The sequence below is a fragment of the Microcebus murinus genome, chromosome 3 (genome assembly GCF_040939455.1).
Source record: "Microcebus murinus isolate Inina chromosome 3, M.murinus_Inina_mat1.0, whole genome shotgun sequence".
NCBI classification, from domain to species: domain Eukaryota; kingdom Metazoa; phylum Chordata; class Mammalia; order Primates; family Cheirogaleidae; genus Microcebus; species Microcebus murinus.
In genome coordinates this window covers 95,476,392-95,498,935 of record NC_134106.1, presented here as the reverse complement: position 1 = coordinate 95,498,935, position 22,544 = coordinate 95,476,392, and the positions used below count along the sequence as shown (strand labels likewise).

The 22,544-nt window shown below is 35.4% G+C and overlaps 1 long non-coding RNA gene across 1 annotated transcript; it reads right to left on the bottom strand.

The window, feature by feature from the left end:
• Positions 1–1,838: 1,838 nt before the first annotated feature.
• On the bottom strand, positions 1,839–20,537 carry LOC142869989 (uncharacterized). The gene is made up of 2 exons (XR_012918514.1): positions 20,370–20,537; positions 1,839–1,993 (listed from the first exon to the last, which is right to left on the bottom strand). It is a non-coding gene; the product is annotated as an uncharacterized LOC142869989 (long non-coding RNA).
• Between the last annotated feature and the right edge of the window lie 2,007 nt (positions 20,538–22,544).

Below are 22,544 nucleotides of genomic sequence, written 5' to 3'. Positions count from 1 at the left end.
CTTGTCAAAATACTTCCTTAAATGAGAGAAATGTGTGTAAATATTTTCCTTGTAAAAATCTCTTCAGATATTAAATATAATTGGAATAGCAGTCTCCACGATTTTATATGACTTCCTTGTCTGTAATTTTGGGAGTGCTTTGAAGTACTACTTATTTACACTAACACCAGACGCGTATCCCCATGAGGAGAAAGGACCTACCCCTTAAAGAAGTTGGAAGCTCCAACAGATAATCCATGCCACCAACAGAAACTTACGTTCTCTGCTAAACAGACCAAATCACGTTTGGAAGTCTTGCAAATCAGGGAGTCATGTGGAAAACCACAGAAACTTGGGCTGAAGGCTCTAAATTTTAGCAAAGGATGATGAAAAAGCTTCTTTGGTAATCTGTACCTCCATTGCTCCTTTCAGAGATCCTAAATACACAGTGACTCCCAAGTTCAGAATAAACTATTAATGAAGAGAGATAAGTAGGAAAATATGTGATGTAGAAGAAGCCTCCAATGTTAGTAGAAAAGGCTGGTGGGTGATCCCAGAGGTGAATATTTGGAAGTCCTTATGTCAACTCCAGAAATACAGACAATTCTTGGCAGTATGTATATCTTAAAAGGGGGCCAATAGCCTCATGATTATTATTACAGCATGCCTATGTGTAACTTGGCATATACAAAACACAACAGCAAAAAATTGCCTCTTTGGATTGCAAAATCTATAGGTCACCAGTGATGTGCAGTCTCAAATCTGGTCAAACAATTTGTCTTTGATTCAATTTGTTTTTAATCAAGTATACTATGATATTTTTGAATTTGTTGGATTTTTCCATACATTTTCTTTGTCTTCATACATATACAATGACTTCCTTCCTGAGATTAATTTATATAATTTACTATAAGATATATATGTATATATGTACTTTTTTAATGATTCTGTTCCTGTTCAAAAGAGAATCATTCTGAGGTAGGATTCAAGCTTCTGCTTAGAGAAGGTCAACACACATTAACAGAATAACCTGAATACACCCAAAGAGCTACTTTCAAAAGCAATTTCTATGCACAGAAAAAGTTATGTGTTTGTTTTTTTTTTTTTCTCCTTGACTTTCACAAAAATAAAGGGCTAATATCACCAGCGGGCAAATTTTGTAAAATTACTCTCCAAGTGTTTCAACAAAACCTGCCAACACAACTCAAACCCAAATGTCCCCCATCCTTGCTTTGTGGCACAGGGCCTCACTGGGACAGCCTGCCAGTCACGCAGATGAGAGCCAAATTGTTTAGTGGATTTGGGAAGTGGACAGATGTTCTCCTGGGACAATGAAGACAGGCACCGCCACATACATTTTCACTTGACGTGTTAACCAATATTTTTAGCCAATTATTCAGAGGCAACTAGCAGTTAATGCATGCAAAGGCAGGAGCTAGAATCATCACTCATGGCTCCTACAGAGCCCCAAAGCCCTGCCAAAGTGTTAAATACCTCTTGGGCTCTGAAAAATCAGGAGTTCATTTTGTGTGCCCTTGGCTGTGCTCCTTGAAGCTTACACAAGAACATCTAACGCTGATTTTGAAATGGTCATTGTGAATGAATAAATATGAGAAAATAAAACAAATGCTGAAGATATATACTTCAAAACACCGAACATGAAAGAATGGGTTTTACATATGAGAATGCATTTGAGGTCTCAAAGGTAATTACCCCGAGGCACTGGAATACTGCAATAAAAACAATAGCAGCTGGGCCACGCCAGTGATAAACTGTGCTAACAGCTATTAAGCTAATTTGTAACAGAAATATGGTGTAATAAGATCTATCATTTTTAACAGAAAATAGAAAAACATAAAAAGTCCATGTTGTCCATTTTATTTGGAGAGATGACAGCAAAGAAAGTCAACAATTAGAATTTTTACTTCCAAGCACCCGTATGCACAATGCCATAGTATTGCTCACATTTCTTCTCTGCTCTGGGCTATCAGCAATGCAAACATGGAGCCGGTACCTGGAAAAAGGAAGGTAAAACGATGGAAACTTTGTTTCTAAGAAGCTTGCTATGCTAGTCATCATTTTTAAATTCCCGTTTTCTTCCTGAAAGAAATTGTGCTATGTGAAAAAACAATAGCTGTTTCTATATTTTTTTAAACAAAGGTACCTATGTGGCAGGATATAGAACTGTTATCTGTTGTCAGAATTCTGTTAGTAAAACAGAAATCCTCTCAGTTTTTCAAAAATACATAATATAATAGAGGTAATTGGTTACTCTAATGATGGAAGGCTGAGAAACCAAGCAGGGGACTAAGAGGTCACCCAGTGATTACCAATTGTGGGAAGCAGTATCGGCCTCACCGTGGGAGGGACTGGAGGTCATGCACCACGAGAAGCCACGGTTCCTGTAGGAAGGGAGCTCAATCCAGGTGGGCCGTCAATCCGTGGTAGCTGAGGCTGTGGGAGGAGGGGCTTGCCGAAGTGAGAGCTGGAACCATGGTGGACACACAGCCACTGCCTTTGAAACTGTCAGCAGGTGGAATTGGGATTATACCTTGGCTCTCCCTTACCCTCACCCTCAAGCCTCCTGCTTCCCGTTGGAGAATGCAGTCAGAAGCCAGCTAGCAAGGGATCCTGGGTGCCACCGAGGGAATGTTTATGTTTCCCCCAAATTCTTCTGTTTGAAATATAATCCCCAACATGATGGCATTTGGAGGTCTTTGGGAGTTGGGAGTTGCCCTCATGCATTATAAAAGAGACCCCAGAGGACTCCCTAACCCTTTCTTCATGCGAGTATACAGTGAGAAGTCAGAAATCTGCAACTGTGAATCAAGTCCTCACCAGAAGGACCCTGATCTCAGACTTCCAGCATCCAGAACTGTGAGAAATGAATTTCTGTTGTTTATAAGTCACCCAGCCTGTGGGTGTTATGTATGTTATGTATGTATGTATGTTATGGCAGCCTGGTCTGACTAAGGCACTGGGACACAGAGCCTGGACAGAGCATTGTAGAGAAGGTGAGAGTTGCTGAAAAATGACCAGCCCTATTTCCAAAGTATAGCCTTGCTCTTCCACTTAACCGCATTTGACTGTAATCTCTCCCATAAATGACTAAAATAGTCTACCACAGCTCCCCCTTAACAAACTCTGACTTTTCTCTACTTTCCATACTGCAGAGAGAATGATCTCTTCACATTCCCTTATTTGATCATGGAGCATTCTGGTCCTTTGAAAGCCCTTCAATGCTTCCACTGATCTTGGGAGAATGACAAAACTAGTCTTGTGGCCTACAAGGCCCTTCATGGACTGACTGGATCTACCTTTTAAGGCTCACCTCAGTTACTTCTCCTGTAACGTCTGTGGGTTCCTGGTCTTCTTGACATGTATTCATAGATTCATTCAATCATTCAGCAAAACTTTACCAAGGATCATCTCTTACCAGGTATTTTTCTTCACTCCAGAGATAGAGCAGTTAACAGAATAAAGTAGATGCAGTATGTATTTGCCTAGGATATACTTTGTAGGATATGGGTGTGAATGGGCAGGCATTAAGTAAATACATAAATATAGAGTATTGTTTCAACTAGTTAACAATTTAGTGAGGGATGCTTTTACATAGCAGCATCAGGAAGTTCTCTTTGATTATGTGATATTTGTGGAGAAACCTAAAGGAAGTCAGGGAGAAACTCCTATGCTACAGTTCTATGTGGTATGTAAAGAGCTAACCAGGTAGAAGAAACAGCAAATGCAAAGTATCAGAGGAATAACTATTCAATTCTAGAACTTTCCATGCTGTTATTTCAAAAGAGGATCTCTTATCTTCTTTTGTAAAATAAATATACCTCTAAAAGATAAAGATTCCTGAATATATTCAAATTTAAAATTATACACTCATTGGTATAAGTTGATAAACAGTTACCTCAACTACTTGAGCATACACTCTGTGATGGTAGTGATTGGGTTTCCATCAGCAAATAAGTATTGCTGCATAAAGGAGAGATCTCAATCAAGTGATGTCAAGAAGACAGAAACACGTGTCTCTTGCATAGAACTGTTAATGACTAGTCTGGCAGTTTCCTGATGTCAGGAACTTAGAGTCTATTTTATTTCCCCAGTATTCCCAGAATATTTCTGAACCATCCAAGATATTTCATCATTACATTCATAATTTAGGCATCAGAATAGGGGAAGATAAGCTGGAACAAAAAAGACAATGTCTCCCTCCATGGTTGTGAACCAGAAGTTGCATATTCTAATTCTCCTAACATTCCATTAGGCAAAACCTAATCACATGATAATGCCTCGGCAAAAGGAAAACGGTGCGGGTATGTGCTCTGGGAAAAAATGCTATTTTCATGAAAGAAGGGAAGGGTGAATATTGAGAGACACCTGGCAATATTGGCTATACCAAACAAGAGGAGCAAGGAACACAAAGGCTTAGAGATACCTATGTGAGTTGGCATGCTTGTAGAAAACTGAATTGAGTGCACATACAGGTTTGTGATTGGGTGACAGAGCAGAACCATAAAAAAAAAAAAAAGAATCTTCAAAACATCTAAAGAAAAAGCTGAAGTTATTTTGTGAAGTCCTGTATTATACAGTCAAGTTAGAATTTAAATAAGTGGTAGGGGGTATTGGTGAAGTTGAAACATCAATGCTTAAAGTGAAAATCACTTTAGCATTGAACTTATCCCTGTCTTTCCTCAGAGAAATAGCACACTGTAGACTAACAAACCATCTATCAATATATCCAGTAGTCAGTTTTCTTCCTACATCTGACTAGACTGCTATTTCCTTAGATGTACCAGATGAAGGAGCTACTTTGTATTTAAGAGTCAGGATATATAAAGAAAACCACCACCACCACCACCACATTGCTTTCTTGACCTATAAACATTACCATCCACCTTAGAGCCACAGAATGAAACTGAAGCCAACGAGGGAACTACAGATTCACATAATTTATTAGGTCCACACTGGGACATACACTCATAGAGTCCAGTCAGCAAACTAGCAACCTTTTTCTGTAATGGGCCTTAGGGTAACTACTAACACTTCAGGGTTTGTGGGTTATGAGCTCTTTGTTGTAACTACTCAACTCTGCTGTTGTAGCACTGAAGCAACCATAGACAATGTGGAAATGAATGTTCATAGCTATTTTCCAGTGAAACTTTATTGACCAAAGCAGATAGCTGGATTTGGCCTTAGAGCTCTAGTTGGCTGATCCTTCATCTAAATTGTTAGCATAATGTCTTTTTATTAGAGTGTGGAGCATATTTTCTTTTTTATTTCCCCAAAGTTAAACAAGGATGTAATGTTGTCCCCTTTTTAGAAGAGACTCTTAGATCATACCATAGTGTTTGCTCTTTTGTTAATTATGCAACACAAACACTTCATGGAGCAGAAGTGGAGGGAACAATGGCCAGGTGGTAGGAGTCTAGAAGAGGCAGATTTGAGCTAAATCATGAGAGATGCATATTAATTTTTCTCTAAGGGCTTTGTACATGTTATATCATTCTATCCTCCAACACTTCTGTCATAACATAGCCACAGGCACATTAAAAAATGTTCCTAAAGGTCCTAGACTTAGCAAGAGATGAAGCCAAATCAAGATTTCAATTCAGGTGCCTCTCCTTCATCACACTATTAACCTTCTGAATTTTGTGGCTGGGGAGGTCAGGAGTTAAGAAAAAGATTATGGCTCTACTGTTCTCAGGAGATCTATCCCTGCTTCCCACCAATCCATCCCATTAATCCCTAAGCCATTTACAGGGATGTTGTCCTTACTTCCATATTGTATGGTCGTAAGTCCAATTAGGAAATAAAAGTTTTCAAGGATTTTTATAGTATAATACCAGAGGGATACTAGTAGGTTTTGGAAAAGAATAAAGTTTGCCTTCTATAACATCATAATTCAGGACGATTGCAGCAACTCCAACTCTGAACTAGATCAAACCTATATTAATTTATTCCATATTTAATGACTTTCTGAAATGTAAACTGTATGATTTCAAATATTTACCACCAGGCAGAACCAAATGAACACTTTTGCTTTCCATTGCCCTCCTCTCTCTGAACGATGGCAGTGGCTCACCTAGATATTAGGATCCTGCACTCCTTGGCTGCACCCACCACATTAAAAACTGGTGTAAACAACAAACTTTAATTAGAATTTGAAAAGAGCATTTCTATTTAAGAAAAACAAAAACACAGGTTGTTTGGTGAGTTCACTCTGAGTCTAAACCCCAAAAAGCCATTTAAAAATCAAAGTGGTTAAAAGATTTCATTTTTTTTGGTCAGCTCTACCCCAGGTAGAAACAAAATCCCCATCATTCTTGACAGTATGGGGTGCTCAAGTGCATTTGGCCCTGGGTCAGCTGTTATATATTTTAATATTATTTAACTAGAGAAAAAAAAGACTCTCCATTAAAATGCCAGTCAGTTTTGGGGAATAATATTGCTTAAGCCTTAATTTTTCCTTAGCTATCTTTACATTTTCTTAGGATGATGATGGGTTTTGGCCCCTGTGCACTGCAACCTACCCTACCCCCACGACCATCATTCTCCTTTTCAATATCTCTTGTGAGAACTTATTCCATCACATTATGTTTCTGATTCTTTCAATTCTTCATTAAGGATTTACCAAAGCAATAGTTATCTTGGAGCATTCATCTAAATGGGAAAGCATCCCAAACTCAAACTAGTGACTGACTTGTTGACAATCGCTCATCAGTGTCCTCACCGAATATCTACTTTGGTCTTATTTTGAATACTGGATGGACAACTAACACATAAGTAAAAATTTAGGCTGAAGCAGCAGTCTGTTTATATGTACCTTGGAATTAAGTCAAGAGCTGATGTTTGTCAATGGCAAGCATGAAGAAGCACACAGTCTTTTGAAACTGGACTGTTGAGGTCCAAATCCCAATTTAGCCACTTTCTAGTTATGAGCACTTCCAAAAGCTGTGTAACCTTTGTGTGGCTTAATGTCCTGATCTGTAAAATGGGAGTGATGGCATCATATTTACATCAGAGAAGTATTTTGTGGATTAAATGAGTTAACAGATATAAGATATTTAGAACAAAGGCTGGCCTGTCCTAAGTGCTGTAGTAGTGTTGGCTATTATTATTTTGATGATATGTACCAAAGGTTGAGAGTCTGTGCTGTACTAAGTACTTAGCATGTATTATCTCAATTATTCTTCAGTCAGCTTGGGAAATTTTTGTATATGAGAAAACAAATTTCAGAGATTTGTAGCTCAGAGTTTTACAGTGGCAGAATGGAGAAGCCTGTCTGACTTCTAAATCCATACTACAATAGCAGAACGAAAAGATTTAAGGCTACTTTTCTCATTGACTAAACATAAATAAGGGAGGACATCTCCCAGATTCCATGCATCTACAAACATTGTAGCATATATTTGCATATGGATATACTTTCTAAGTGCAATAAATACTGGCAAAAATATTTATATGTAAATATACCATCTCCTTTAAGATCATCAAGGATACTTTATGCCTTAGTACAGATGGTAACTTGAGTTAGAAGCACATTTTAGTAGAATTGAACTTGCAGTCAGCATCTTCTCATTATCCTTGCCCAGTTTTATGATTATTTTTGCAAAATTAAAGGTGTAGTTGCTTTAACAATGCTTTTATGTTTCCTCAGAATTATCACCAATATTTCTCAGAATTCTCACTATTAAATGTATGGCATATTATGGAGATTGGTCTTCTTTGTGGCATTTTTCTCTTGTTTAACTTCCTTTGCAGGTTATTGATTTCTTAGTGCATTTTATTGCACTATTACTAGGTTTTACATGGCACTGTTATAGAATATTTTAAGAAGATTTTTTTTATTATGATAATAGTAAATAATGTAAGTGCAGAACTTGAGTCACCAAAGCACCAATACTGGTAAATAACTGCATGATTCAAGTAATGGCAATAAAGATTTACATTAGAGAAGTATTCTGAGGATTAAATAAGTTAACATATATAAGATATTTAGGACAAAGGCCAGTCTGTCATAAGTGCTATAGTTGTGTTTAACATAAACAGATAAAATGTATCCTTTTAACAATATTAAAGTACAGCATATAATTTACTTAAACTGTAAGGTTGGAAATTTTGTGATTCTTGATGAATTTTGAAGGTTTGGGAGGCATCAGAAAATTTCAAATTAGGCATATAATATACTTTTTTTATTATATTACATTATAAGTTTATATTTCAAATCCATAAAATGTTTACAGGCAGTATATAACTGTAGCTTACGATCCTCTGTTCTTGTTTCTCCATATTCGCACCAGTAAGCCTCATGGTTCTGTGTGTCACTCACTGCATTGATTTCACTTAAGTACTGTAGTCCTTAGGGCCAAACATCCTGTTCAGAGCAAAGCATGTACCACTTCTGGCTTTTGGATGAAGATAACAGCAGCAACCCCAGGAATTGTGATGACCAAAAAGCCTCCAGTCATTTCATACAGCCTGGTAGGAAATTAGTATCACCCTGTCTCAAAATCACTGGGTGCAAAAAGGCCTTATCTCCCTTCAAGCTCACTGACCATCCTATGCATTTCCTGTTTTCTAGTATCACACTCTCTAGTCTGAGGGCAGAAGAAAGCGAAGGACCCAGAAGCAAAAGGTCACTATCTAAGAGAAGAATTCTAGGACCCGGACAAAACTCAAGAGAGGAATCAGAAGAACAAATCAAGCCACATGAATAGTAATAACTTAAATTGAACATTTTCTGCATGTCAGGTGCCTCATTTAGTGCCTTATATAAATTATTTTATGCTTTTACCTTTTTAACAACCCTGTGTGATGAATATAATTAATGCCCTAATTATAAAGATCAGGGGCTGATTACATAGTGTTTGGTGTTAATTAGTCATTGCATGGTTTTGCTTATTTAAAAGAGAATGTATATAATGAACTTAAAAAGGCAGATAAGCATTTAAAGAACAAAAGAGAACAACAGAAGACCTTACCCTTCAGAGTGTCATACATAAGTGAGATGTCAGAATATAATGTCGATTTTGAACCTCGAGAAAATGGATATTAATAAAAATTTATTTCAATTTCTTAAGTATATTTAAAAAGGAAATATAAGAGGTCAACCAAGAAGTGGAAAACCAAACTAGAGAATGGTGTTCTCACAGCTATCGAAGAATGATTAAAACAATTTTACTAGGAAAGCAAATACCCATTCTGGTAGTTCTAATAGACAGATAGGCTGTCTAATATATAGCTAGATGACAACTATGATACTTAAAATGTTTGTCAACAGGCTGAAAAATGGGTCAAAACAAACACATGGAAACATATAAAATGCCAAACTTTTGTTGACGTGTGTTTGTTTAAATGCAAACATTGCCATTTACTGGTTGTGTGAGCCTTACAAGTTACTCAGCATTTATGAGCCTCAATTTCTTTAGGTATAAAATGGGAACAATTGTATCTCTCTTACAAGGTTAATGTAAGAAGTCCTTTGTTTTCCTTCAGAAACTCAACTGTGTAAATAGAGGATGATGAAGTTCTTGTTTGCAACACATGATCACAATCTTGAGGATTTAATATAATTTATGTCTGGGGAGAAAAAGAGATAGCTTTAAAGCTATATAATAATAGAAGTGAAGTATTCAGATCACAGGAAGGAAGACTTTTATTACACTCCATTATAGACTGCATAAAACAATCAGAGTGGTAGAGCCCCTGTGGTATTCGTATTACTACTAAACAGAGCATGGGATGGGTGATGGTTGCTGGATATGTGTAATGATTGCTTTTTATACTATGACTGTGATATCGATTGTGTGGCATATGTGTCATTGCTCCTTGATTAGAATCCTTGAAACACACTGGTAATTAATCATGGTCCTCAAGTCCACTGAGCTCACATGCTCCTCAGAAGTTGTCTCGAGGCAGCACTTTCAAAAACCACTACAGATTTTTGGGGCTCATCAATACAAAATATGATGCATTTTCACAGCCAGGATCTGTTAGATAAAACTGCACAACAATTTCATTTATTATTTAAGCTAGGGATCCGTCTTGAGCAATTTAATAGTAATTATTACAACTTGATTGCAAAAATGTTTTTTGTGTTTTTTTAGCGTATTATGGGAGTACAAGGGTTAAGGTTACGTATATTGCCCATGCCCTCCCTCCCTCCTTGAGTCAGAGCTTCAAGCATCTACATCCCCCAAACATTGCAAAAATGTTCTTTAAAATACCATTATTATGGCTAGTTTGCTTTTCTAAGAAAATACTGCATTTAAGAATCCCACTCCAATCACACAGATACTGAAAACCACCATGATAAGAGAAATGAGCAAGTTAAAGAAGGTAAAGTTTGGAAAAAAATCATAATTAATGTGGAAAAAAAACAATAAGACTAACGTCAAAAGTGAACACACAGAACACACACACCTGCATGTGTATGTGTGCATGTGTGTGCTTGTGTGGTATGTTCCCACTAAATCTCTCTGGTGATGACTCAACTTGCTTTCCCCAGAATTCTCTTTTCTGTATGGTTCTAAGTGAGAGATGGCTACAAGAGAGATTTTCATGAGCTTTGGAAAAGGATGAATTGGAAGGCAAGTGTACGTTACCAGGCACTATGGCATGTTGCACATATTTACTGTGTGCTGGCTCACCTGCTCGGGTGGGGGAAGCTTTCTGACTTACAGATCCTCCCAATCCCACCAGGGCTCTCTCTTCAACTTTTCCAAACCCTGGGCCAGGTGTGGGATCAGCTCCATGGTTAAAGGCACCAGATTATCCTGCAAGTCACCTGCACCGTCAAAGTGGGCAAATATGAGAGACAAATGTGTGTTTTTCTGTTTGCCCTCTTGGGCTTCCTAAGGTCTTTGTTCCTCTCTGCTTGAGCTCCCCAACCCATCTGCTGCCCCAGCTAACCTATGGATCATCCAGGCCCACCCAACAGACTTATGGTTTTAATATGTTATTTCATTTTTCAAAACTTAAGTTACATTGTGCTTGTGGCTGTTTTAAAATCAAAAAACGACATATTGAAATTGCCTAGCCCCTAAAATTAGAAGACTGGGTAAGGATTAGTGGTTGCCATGGGTTAGCGGGGAGGGAGGAATAAATAGGTGGAACGTAGGAATTTTAGGGCAGTAAAACTACTCTGTATGATACTGTGATGGTGGGTACATGCCATCATACATTTTTTTCAAACTCCTAGAACATACTACAAGAATGAGCCCCAGCACAAAGTATGGCCTGTAAGTGATAATGTTGTGTTAATATAGCTTCTTCACTGTAGCAGATGTACCACTCTGTTGGGGGTTGTTGATAGTGGGGGAGGCTATGCATACGTGAATGGGGGTATATGGGATATCTCTGTACCTTCTTCTCAATTTCACTGTAAATCTAAAGCTCTTCTTTTAAAAAATGATGTCATTATAAAATACAAGAATTTAAGATACATTTTTAAAAATTGTCTAGCCAAATCCTTGACCTATTTAAGTTACTCAACAATATTAAATAGCACAGTAAGTAAAGAAACATCAAGTACATTTTATATCTTTTAATCGATAAGTTGTATACTATTCATTTCATTTCAATTTTTTTCTTCCTTTAATGACAATTACAGGCTTTCCTTATCCTAGAGTTACGATGAGTTGCTTGAACATAATTGAGCTTTGTTAATGGCATTATTTAGTCTAGTTGTTCATCCAGAAGTCTAATGATTCCTGCTCATTAGGCTTAAGAATCTTGATCTGCCATCTCTAGAACTATTGTGGTCTCAGAGACACAGGGCAAAAGCACTGCCTGTTCTGTACTTCTTATTCACACCTGCCCCCTCTATCTTAGCATATGGAAATCATGTAATTCAAAGCTGGATTTACTTTCTTCTGCTTCTTTTATTCTTCCACCAAGAATGGCAAAAGATTTCATTCATACATGTCTGCTATTTTGTTCCCTCGTCTAGTTCTAATTTCCACTTTCCTGTTTTCTTAATTATTCTCATGTGGGAAATCACATATCTTAAGTATAAGGGAAACAAAATTCTCATATTTGTCAAAAAATTCTCAAAATAATACACTATAGCTATATGAAAGGAAATTTGTGGTTGAGAAGGTATTATGGTATCATTAGTGGGAAATGGGAAAAGCACACAATATGAGATGAGAAAGGAGATAATGCTGTATTCTATGATTTGAAACATGTTATCTATTTTATTTTAAACACTGGGTATATTGAAGTCATCTGTATGTTCTGACGTTTTCTGAGATGAATTTTATAATTTATTAGTAATCTTATACTTTCTTCATTTTAATATTTAAATAAATTCATAGGTAATGTTTTGCTTTCTCATTTGGCCCTTCCATGCGCTGGTACCCAATTCTAGTTCAGTTATATACATCCAATGGTCTGGCTAAAGCCCACATGCTCATGATTATGTGCTAACATGATGCAGAATGATGATCCTATTGACTTCTGCTTCCCTTTGAAGTCATTTCCTTTTTATGTATAAATTTCTCATGGTTTGGTTGAAGTATACTAAAATCTTTCTATATTCATTTTTGTTCTTGGTCTATTCTTCTTTTCCCATTGAACAGTTTTTTCTAAAACCTTCTCCTATTTCTATTAATATTTGCATTCCTCTGTTCTCAGAACATTACTAGTCTAGACATAGCCTCCCTTTCTTCTTTCTTTTCTTCATGTGCCTTGTTTCACGTTTGTTAGCATATTTTCAAATCTGTCACTCTCCTCTCATCATCCTCTGTGATTTTTCTCTCATGTCTGTTATCAGCATAGTGTTATCAATGTTCATTCTTAGATCCCTGTTGGCTTCAAAATCCAATCACTTACATACACTCTACCTATTTTTGCTCTCAAACTTCTCATGCAATAATATGGTAAACAAACAAGGACAGATGTAGAACTTCAGACTTATTTTCTAGAGTTATATAAATAGACTTATTTTCTCCATCCAACATATCCCTAAATGCATGGAAATGCTATATGCCCTTTTGTTAATAATCTTTACTTCCAGAATGTTCCATAATGCTGTTCTTAATAATCCAGATAGACTGCTTTATATCAGCAATATCTTTGTCCATTGTATTTTAAAGTAGGCTTCTATAATCTTATATAGTTAAGATTACTATAGTAACATTTACTCTGCTCAGTATAATATAATTTTTTTTCCGAATTTTCTTGTATTTGCTGGGTTAATTAGAAAATTGATGACCAATTTGTTTTCAACTACACTACTAGAAATAGTGCAATTCTTTTCTCTATTACTTGAATCTTTAAAAGTATCATTAGATTCCCTTAAACTAGAAAATTCAGGTTTCAAGAAGTCTGAAAAAAACTCTGACATTTGTATTCAAAATTTTGACTTTATGTGCAACCATAGATCTTTAAAGGAAGAAGGTCATCAAATCTTCTATGGTATTAATGAAATTTTCTAACAGTCGTAATAATTTTAATAATCAACGCACCCACTTACTATTTGCAAGGTATTATTGAAATGCCTATCATAAATGACTTTGTTTAATGAGCATAGTTGTGCCTCTAAATAGGTATTATTATCCCATTTTTAAATAAACTTTATTGTGCAGATTTATATAGATGAGGACATGGAATACCGAGGAAGTGAAATAGCTTTCCCCACACTGAAAATATGATAAGTCATAGAGCTGGAATTCGAATGTAGCCACAGTTGGTAAATGTGACTGGATCCATCCTCACAAAATTAAAAAAATACTACTGAGAATTTATCTAATAGTAATATACATTATTAGTATATTAATAGTGTGGTATATTATAGTATAAGTTCAGGAAAGTCCTTAAAAATTGTAAGGGTTTCTAAAGTGGTTGCAAAAAATAGTGTTCTGCACTATGATAGAAATGAAATATTATTGTAGTCTGTACTGATAGTGCTTCTAATTTAAAAGGAAATATATGAGATATCATCTTATTCCTAAGAGAAAGCCTCTGTTTTAGTGTGTGCTGCCATGAACCATTTGTTAACCTTAATTATGTCACTTAACCACCACGTCTTCAGTGTCTTAACTTCAAATTAGCAGCAACAATCTAGACCAGTGTTTTCCAAACTATGACCTTAAACCCAATAGCTTTTTCTGTTACAGTTTCAAATGATAAATTAATGATTTTATGTCAATAATATATTTATTTAAATTTTATGTATTAGAAATAGTGTAACTACCACATCAAACTTGTGACTTCTTGGATATTATCTCTTTTTTTTGGGATTTTTTTTTTCATTTCAGCATATTAAGGGGGTAGACATTTTAAGGTTGAGTATAATTCCCTTGTCCCCTCTCCCCCCACAAGTCTGAGCTTCAAGCTTGACCATCCCCTAGACGGTGTACATCTCACTTATTATGTATGTATATACCAGTCCCCTCCTTCCCTCCTTCCACTTACCCAATTTCCAATAAATGTAATTCCTATGTGTCTGCTTAGGTGCTGATCAGTTAATACCAATTTGCTGGTGAGTATATATATTGTTTGTTTTTCCTTTCTTGGGATACTTCAGTTTTTAGTATGGGTTCCAGCTCTATCCAGGAAAATACAAGATGTGCCATATCACCATTGTTTCTTAGAGCTGAATAGTACTCCATGGTATACATATACCACATTTTATTAATCCACTCATGTTGATGGGCATTTGGGTTGTTTCCACAGCTTTTCAATTGTGAATTGTGCTGCTATAAACATTCGAGTGCAGGTGTCTTTATTGTAGATTGGAAAATAATCTTTATTCAATAAATGGTGCTGGAAAAACTGAATAGCCACTTGTAGAAGGCTGAAGCAGGATCCACGCCTTTCACCTCTCACAAAAATCAATTCGCCCTGGGTAACAGACTTAAACCTAAGGTATGAAACTATAAGAATTCTAGAGGAAATTTTGGAAACCCTCTCCTAGACATTGGCCTAGGCAAAGAATTTATAAAGACCCCAAAGGCAATCATAGCAACAACAAAAATAAATAAATGGGACATGATCAAACTAAAAAGCTTCTGCACAGCCAAAGAAACAGTCATGAAAGCAAACAGCCAACCTACAGAATGGGCGAAAATTTTCGCATCCTACACATCTGATAAAGGGCTGATAACTAGAATCTACTTAGAACTCACGAAAATCAGCAAGAAAAAAAATCAAACAATCCTATCAAAAAGTGGGCAAAGGACATGAACAGAAACTTTTCAAAAGAAGACAGACTAATGGCTAACAAACATATGAAAAAATGCTCAACATCTCTAATCATCAGGGAAATGCAAATCAAAACCGTGGATATTATCTTTTAACATCAGACTAATGCGACTGAATTTAAAAAGAAAAAAACGGAAATTGATCTAAAGAAAAATATTTTGATAAGGTAAAAATAATAAATGTAATACAGACTTTTAGGCTACAGTGAACTAGATAATTCTAAGAGCATAAAGGAGACACAGAAGACAACATAGATTTACCATATGGAAACTGAAACATGAAGGTATCAGTCAGTAATTGTTGAATCAAATGGATGATTAAATAAATAAATAAATCTCATTTATATGCCACAGATGCCTAACACCATGGATAGGACATTTCTTTAACAAATTTTTATATTAAACAAAGTTATTCATCATATATTTATCGAGCCCTTGCTATGTTCTCAGTCAGTTTACTATACATAGAGGTCAATGGTGAACCTGTCAGGCGGGGTACCATAAAACACAGGCAGACAATAGGTGTTTCCCAAACCTTATCTTCAAACACACACCCAGGGCTATGATGCACCCTGAAGTAGGGTAATATTCTTAACTTTGGCCCCAAACCACCAGGTGGTAAGAGTCTTGATGTGTGTGTGTTGGGGGAAATGGGTGGGGAATGTAATTCATCTCCCAGAAGAATGGTAACATCACCCAGATCTCTCTTAAGCTCTTAATACATGCCATCCTACTCACACAGGATAGATGTGGTCTTATATTCAAATGTTAAGTATAAATCTTTTAAGGCCATTCATTTTTTTTGCAATGTAAATGTCTACAGAAACAGCATAAGATTAACTAGAATGACTGCTAACAGAAAGACCCAGGTCTGAACCTTGGCTCTCACAAAGTCTGTCCCCACACCTGTGCTGTGAATATTAAACGTGCTTACTAAGCTTCAGGTGGGTGAAACCACACCTCCTTCACCAGGATGTTGTGAGCCTTATAAGAGAAAATGTAAAATGAAACAATGAAAACAGAACCTCTAGGGCAAAAAATCACAAGTGACCTGAATGGAAAACACAAATCAATTCTCTGACTTATTTACAAAACTTCCTTTATTTTTTTAATAAGCACTACTGGTTCATCTTACTGTAAAACCATGAAGGATGTGGGGGAGAGAGTTATGCCACCAAATTATAGAGCAAATATAGGAACCATAGGGTTAGAAGAATAAGAATAGGTGAAAAAGCCATAATAAATGCATGAAGAAAGCACCAAGGAAATATCAAGAAGAAAATAGTTTCGAACCGCAGATGAAAAAACTAAGCCTTGGTTTCTGTTTATGTTGTTTAAAAGCAGTAGGACCTGGTAGAAATGAGAAAATTTGCTTCTCTAATCTTTGTGGTATAGTTTAATTTATTAATAATAATAAAAATTTATAATTTATTCAGTTCTTAACTATGTGTTAGGAACTGTTCTAAGTGTTTATAAGCTTACTATTTTAATCCTTATAACACCTTTCCTTAGTTAGGTCAAACTAAATTGCTAAGAGACCGTCATCCAAAGGAGACTTTCTGAGATACAGATTTTCTTGGACTAATAAATTGCATGCAAATACAGAAGTAATCTTCTTTGCTAACAATCCTAAAAGAAAAAGGTGAAGTAAATACACTGCAGATTTTTGGTTAGAGTTTTCAAATCCTATCTGGATATAGTTATCATGATTTTTGTACTAGAGCAAATGGCTTCCACATTTGCTCATATATGTATAATTTATTTAGATGGGTGTCAGAATTTTTATATACTTTTCTCAAATCTGGCTTTCCCCAGTAAGACAGTAACTAATGATAAAATCTTTGGTGAAGTTGAAACCTTCCATGTGGTAAGGGTTAGTATCTCACCAGTAACAATGTCATAGCAGTGTCATTTTTAGAAGCTATCACTGCTCATGACTACAAAAATTATCTTGCTGAAAAAATGTCACAGTCTCTGTACACATGGCTGAGTGCATAAGGTAAACTAACAGCTGCCACAAAAACTTTACGTGGATTGAAACATAATTTTAGAGTGGATTGAAACATAAGTATCTGCAATCATAATGTGAAGATGAGTATTGTCTGATAACAATGTTATGGAAGACTTATGCGATGAAGAAAGCCTGTATGTTTATATTCCATAAGAATCATAATTTTAACGCTGATAAACCTCAGTCTTTATTATTAAATTTATTTATCATGCATGTTTTGAATGTTACATATGAATAAGAAATATTGTGGGTAATTGCTATAATATGTGATTATCATTATTTGCATTATTATTTTTACAATATGCAAATTACATATATGTACATGTATATACGTATTTGCATATATGTGTATGTATACCTATTTGTATATATACAATTTTATGAATTAACTATATTAGTTTTATAATGTCATTGTTAATATAAATAACATCGTTATTTACTTTTTCAGATGAGAAAACCAAAGTTAGAAAAGGATAAGTGGCTTCCCAGGGTCACCAGGATAAATTCCTGAAATTAGGGTTATTATGACCCAATTGCCTATAGGCTATGTGGAAAAATTAAAATACTATTTCTAATTTTATATCAATATTTGTTCTTAGAGAAGGAGATAATCTTTACAATTATAAAGGTATGGATTTTAGAATCGAGCCTATGAGTGCTTCTATGGTGGATCTGTGTTTCCACGTGACAGCTATGACATTACAGAGCCTGTAGGGAAGAGTAGTTCCTCTTTCTTCCCTACTGAGATAATTAAAATACATGAGATTTTATTTCTTATCTGAAGAGTAATAATAATGGTAATAATGGGAAAAAAGCAGCAATATTACAGACAACTGATATTATCAATGCACTCAAGATGAACTAAGGTATTTCTCCTATATTACTTTTAACCATCACAAAACCTTACTAATTAAGAATTATTATTGTCATTGTTGTTGTTGTTGTTATTGAGAGAGAGAGAAATGTAGCTTGAGAAACATGATGTAATCTGACACAGTCATACAGCAAATCAATAATGAAGCTGGGATGAATCTAATCTATCCCATTTCATCACCAATTTGCCTTTCTGTTATCACAAAACTAACAAAATTTTTCATCAAGAAGACAATACAATTATAAAGTGTCTGGGCTTTTTTTTTTCCCTCTGTAAAATACAATTTATGAAAACTGTACTAGCTGAAAACCACAAACCACGTATTTTCTGATTCTATTTAAAAATGTATGAAGAAAAATTGCTTCCCTTTCAAAGGAAATGCTGCAAAACGCAAGTACAGGCAGTTCTCCTGCAGTGTGAGTTTTCATAAAGCAAATAGGATAATTGGAATTTGATTAATAAGAAAACATTATGTTACACAGACTATTGCTAGTTGCAGTACAATCAAAGTCTGGATCCATGGAATATTGAAGTGATCATTTTGTTTTTCTATGAGTAAAACAGGGGCAAAAGGTATTTTTGAGCTTATTGTTCTGTTAGTCTGTTAGTATCACTTTTTTCTCTTTTCTTTTGTATAACTTTAATGAAGTTTCACTTTTTGGTGATTGTGAACAATGCAACAATCAAAATTACAAAGTTAGGTAAAAGATGACAGCAGAGACTGACAATATCTAGAAGATTAAAGGACAAAAGAAATTACTTATTCATTGTTTGAATTTTGCTTAATCAAATTATTATTTTGGCATATCATAACAATATAGAGTTAAGATAAGACGTATGCCTTTGTTTTTAAGAATCTGAAACTCCCTAAAATTTTTCATTTATTTTCCCCTAAAACTTATTTTTTCTTATGGAATCTTGCTTACAAATTCAATTATCATGTTATGAAAGAACAAATGCCACTTAAAAATGCAAATTGTCTAATGTGCATTCTTATATATAGTTCATTTCTCTTGCCGATATTTTTCCAATTTTCCATGAATATGCCATTTTAAATTCATTTAAAATATAAAAAAATCTAGATGGAAAACACAATTTTGATTTAAAAAGTCTCATTCAGGCTTTTGGTGTAGTAGAGCATATCCTTATTAGTTAGCCCCTCCCATAAAATTATTCTTTTTTACTTTTTAATAATCTTAAGTGAAGACATTTTAGACTGAATGTCTAGCATTTCTCTCTAAATCCCAGATGCCATATCCATGCCTCTCTCTCATCTCTCCCTCTCTCTCTCTCTCTCTCTCTCTCTCTCTCTCTCTCACACACACACACACACACGGAGAGGAGGAAGGTAGAGTAACTTCTGTATTAATCAAGTTTCTCTAGAGAAAAAGAACGTATAGGATGCATATATATGCATAATGATTTACTATAAAGAATTGTCCCTCACAATTATGGAGGCTGACAAATCTCATGGTCTGTAGCCAGCAAACTGGAGACATAGGAGAACTGGTGGTGTAGTTCCAGGCTAAAGAGTGGAGAGTTCGAGACCCAGAAAGAGCCCAGGTTTCAGCACAAGTCTGAGGCAGGAAAAGGCAATACCTGACCTTGAAGGCAGTCAGGCAAAAGGAGTTCCCTCTTATTTACAAAAGGATGAGGATCAGTCTATTCTTTTTTTTTTTTTTTTTTTTTTCATTCAGGCTTTCAATGATTTGGATGAGGTCCACTTATATTAGGGAGGGCAATCTGTTTTACTCAGTCTACTGATTCAAATGTGAATCTTAATCCCATTAAAAAACACCCTCCCAGACAGCTGCATTTGAGATGCATAAATTCTCCTTCATATGGCCATACTTCTTCTAAAAGTCTAGACTAGGGTTTCAGTTTAAAGTATGGCAGCTGAGTGCTCAGATATCCAAAATGGAAACTGTCAGGTCTTCCATAGGCTAGTCCTGATACTGACACAGCCTCACTTTCACTGCACGGTATTGCTCAAAGCAAGTCACATGACTAGTTCGGACACAAAGATAAAAAGACTCCATCTCATTATGGGAAGATTGGCATGCATCCATGGGTAAAAAGGGAAATATGGCTACATTTAAAGGCATTCTCCCAGACCATCTTATATACTTGCATTACTTTACTGGGCTACCTTATCAAAGTACCATAAATCAGTGCCTTAAAAACATAAATTTAATGTTTCCGTTTTGGATGCTAGAAGTCCAAGTTAAAGTTGTTGGTAGAGCTAGTTCTTGCTGAGGGTTGTAAAAGGAAATTGTTCCATACCTCTTACCTAGCTTCTGGTGATTTTCTGGCAGGCTTTGATATTCCTTGGCTTATAGAAGCATCTCTCAGATTTCTGCCTTCATCTTCACATGGCATTTTCTCTGTATATGTGTCTATCTCCAAATTTCCCCTTTTTAAAAGGACACCAGTCCTGTGGGACTAGGACCTATCCTAATGACTTGATTTTAATTGGATTACTTTGGTAAAGGTAATCCCTATGTCCAAATTAGGTCACCTTATGGTTCAGTGTGGCTTAGGGTTTTATCATAGGAATTTTAAGGGTACACAATTCAACCTATAACAATATTGTAATTTACTTAGTCTATTACAGTCTATGTCTGTTGGTTTGTGCAAATTTCTCTCACCATAATGCTCTATGTTAGCAGGGACCTTCATTTTTTCATTTATTTATTGATGTATCTCAAGTTCCTAGATCAGTACTTGACACAGAGCAAGCATTCAATGCATATTTATTGAAAGAAGAAATAAGTGATGCTTATCACAAAGTTAGCATATTGTCTGGTACATGAAGCATATTGTCTGGTACATGAAACGTACCAACAAATATTAGCTTTTATTGTTGTAACAAGTGTATTGATTCTAAGAAGACAACTTGAATATTCTTTTCTAATACATTCAGGAGTGACTATGTATTATTGTGAAATTATTAAACATGCCAGGATATATACATTTTTATGAATGCATTGCCTTAAAGTAGGTTCATTAGGAAAACTTTCATGTATTCCAAAGATAACACATTTATAGCTTAACACATTTTAGGGAATCATCCTCAGAAATACTTTTTATAAATATACCTTTTAGTTCATATTTGTCACCTAGATTGATCATTCACTATTCAAACAATTCAGAGTATATTTGGTTGTTTCCTGTATCAAAATTTGCCAATAAAATATAGAATAGTGTTATTTCCAAAAGTATTAAGTCTTGTACATAATTTCAAAGGATGAACTTGTTATGTATCTTTATCTATTTATCTTAGAGAATGGTACCATTATGGAGGAAAAAAAGAACTATAGGCTTGAAATTGAGTTTGAAAGTCCTTGTGTGTATCTTAGACTTCTTATCTTCCTTTATCTTAAAAGTAAAATTGCAGTAGTAATGTTCCACTGTAGTTATGCCCAGAATTAAAACCCAGAAAAAATTCTGCCTTCCTGTTCTCATACAGAAAAGCCGTCACAAGATTAGTAGTCAAAAATGAGTTACTCTCACTTTAACAATATTTAGGTCACAGGCCCACAAAGTAATAGTAAAGGTAAAATTCCTCCAGATTAACACCATATGCTACCACTCAGAACCGTAAATGCTGGTGATGAATTTTCAATTTAGATTAATGTTGCTGTCTGTGAAAGAATGGGAACCAATTCACCCATTAGCCGTTGAGTCCAAGAAGGCCTTCGTCAGATCTGCCCCCAATCTAGGCATTCAAGGTCCCCAGAGATTGGCAAGTCATAAGGGTGTGCAGAATAAATTAAAGTTAAAATATTGTCCAAAAAAAGACCATATGTTTGAGCAGACTGCATTTGCCTTGACAGGGGAATGCAAGTGTTAAGACAAATCATGTCCAATTTGTCAGGAAATTGAATTAGGACCGGAAGGAAGATGAAAATTTTAGTCAAGGTTGCTAGGAAGCTTAACAAAAATTAACAAATATAAGATAGGTGGTCAAAACACCTTTAATCAATTCTATGTTTTTGTCCTGAGAAAGTGGGGTCACAAATTTTAAATGTGGGAATGTGGGTGTTTTCTTATAAGCATATAGTATTTAAAACCTTATATACAATCTAATATTAATACCCAACTTGTCCACATTATAGAATCTAGGCAAAGAATAATACTAGCAAACAAAGAACATTCTGGATTTGAAAAGTGTTCATGATTATTTAGCCCCTATTTTATACCTGGTAATCAATAAAACAGGAATCTCTAGTCCTAGAGACCTTACATTATTGTGTGGATAGAGAAAATAACAATATAAAATGTTTAAAATATAGAGCATGGTAAAATGTGATGATTGGTGCGAGCAAGAAAAACAAGTCAGGCAATGGGATAGGGATTACCAGATTTCACACATAGGTTGGTTGGAAAAGCTTTCAATGAGAAGGTGAGGAGTTCAATGTGTGAGCTACATGATGTCTGGGAGAAATTGTTCTAAAAAGCGAGA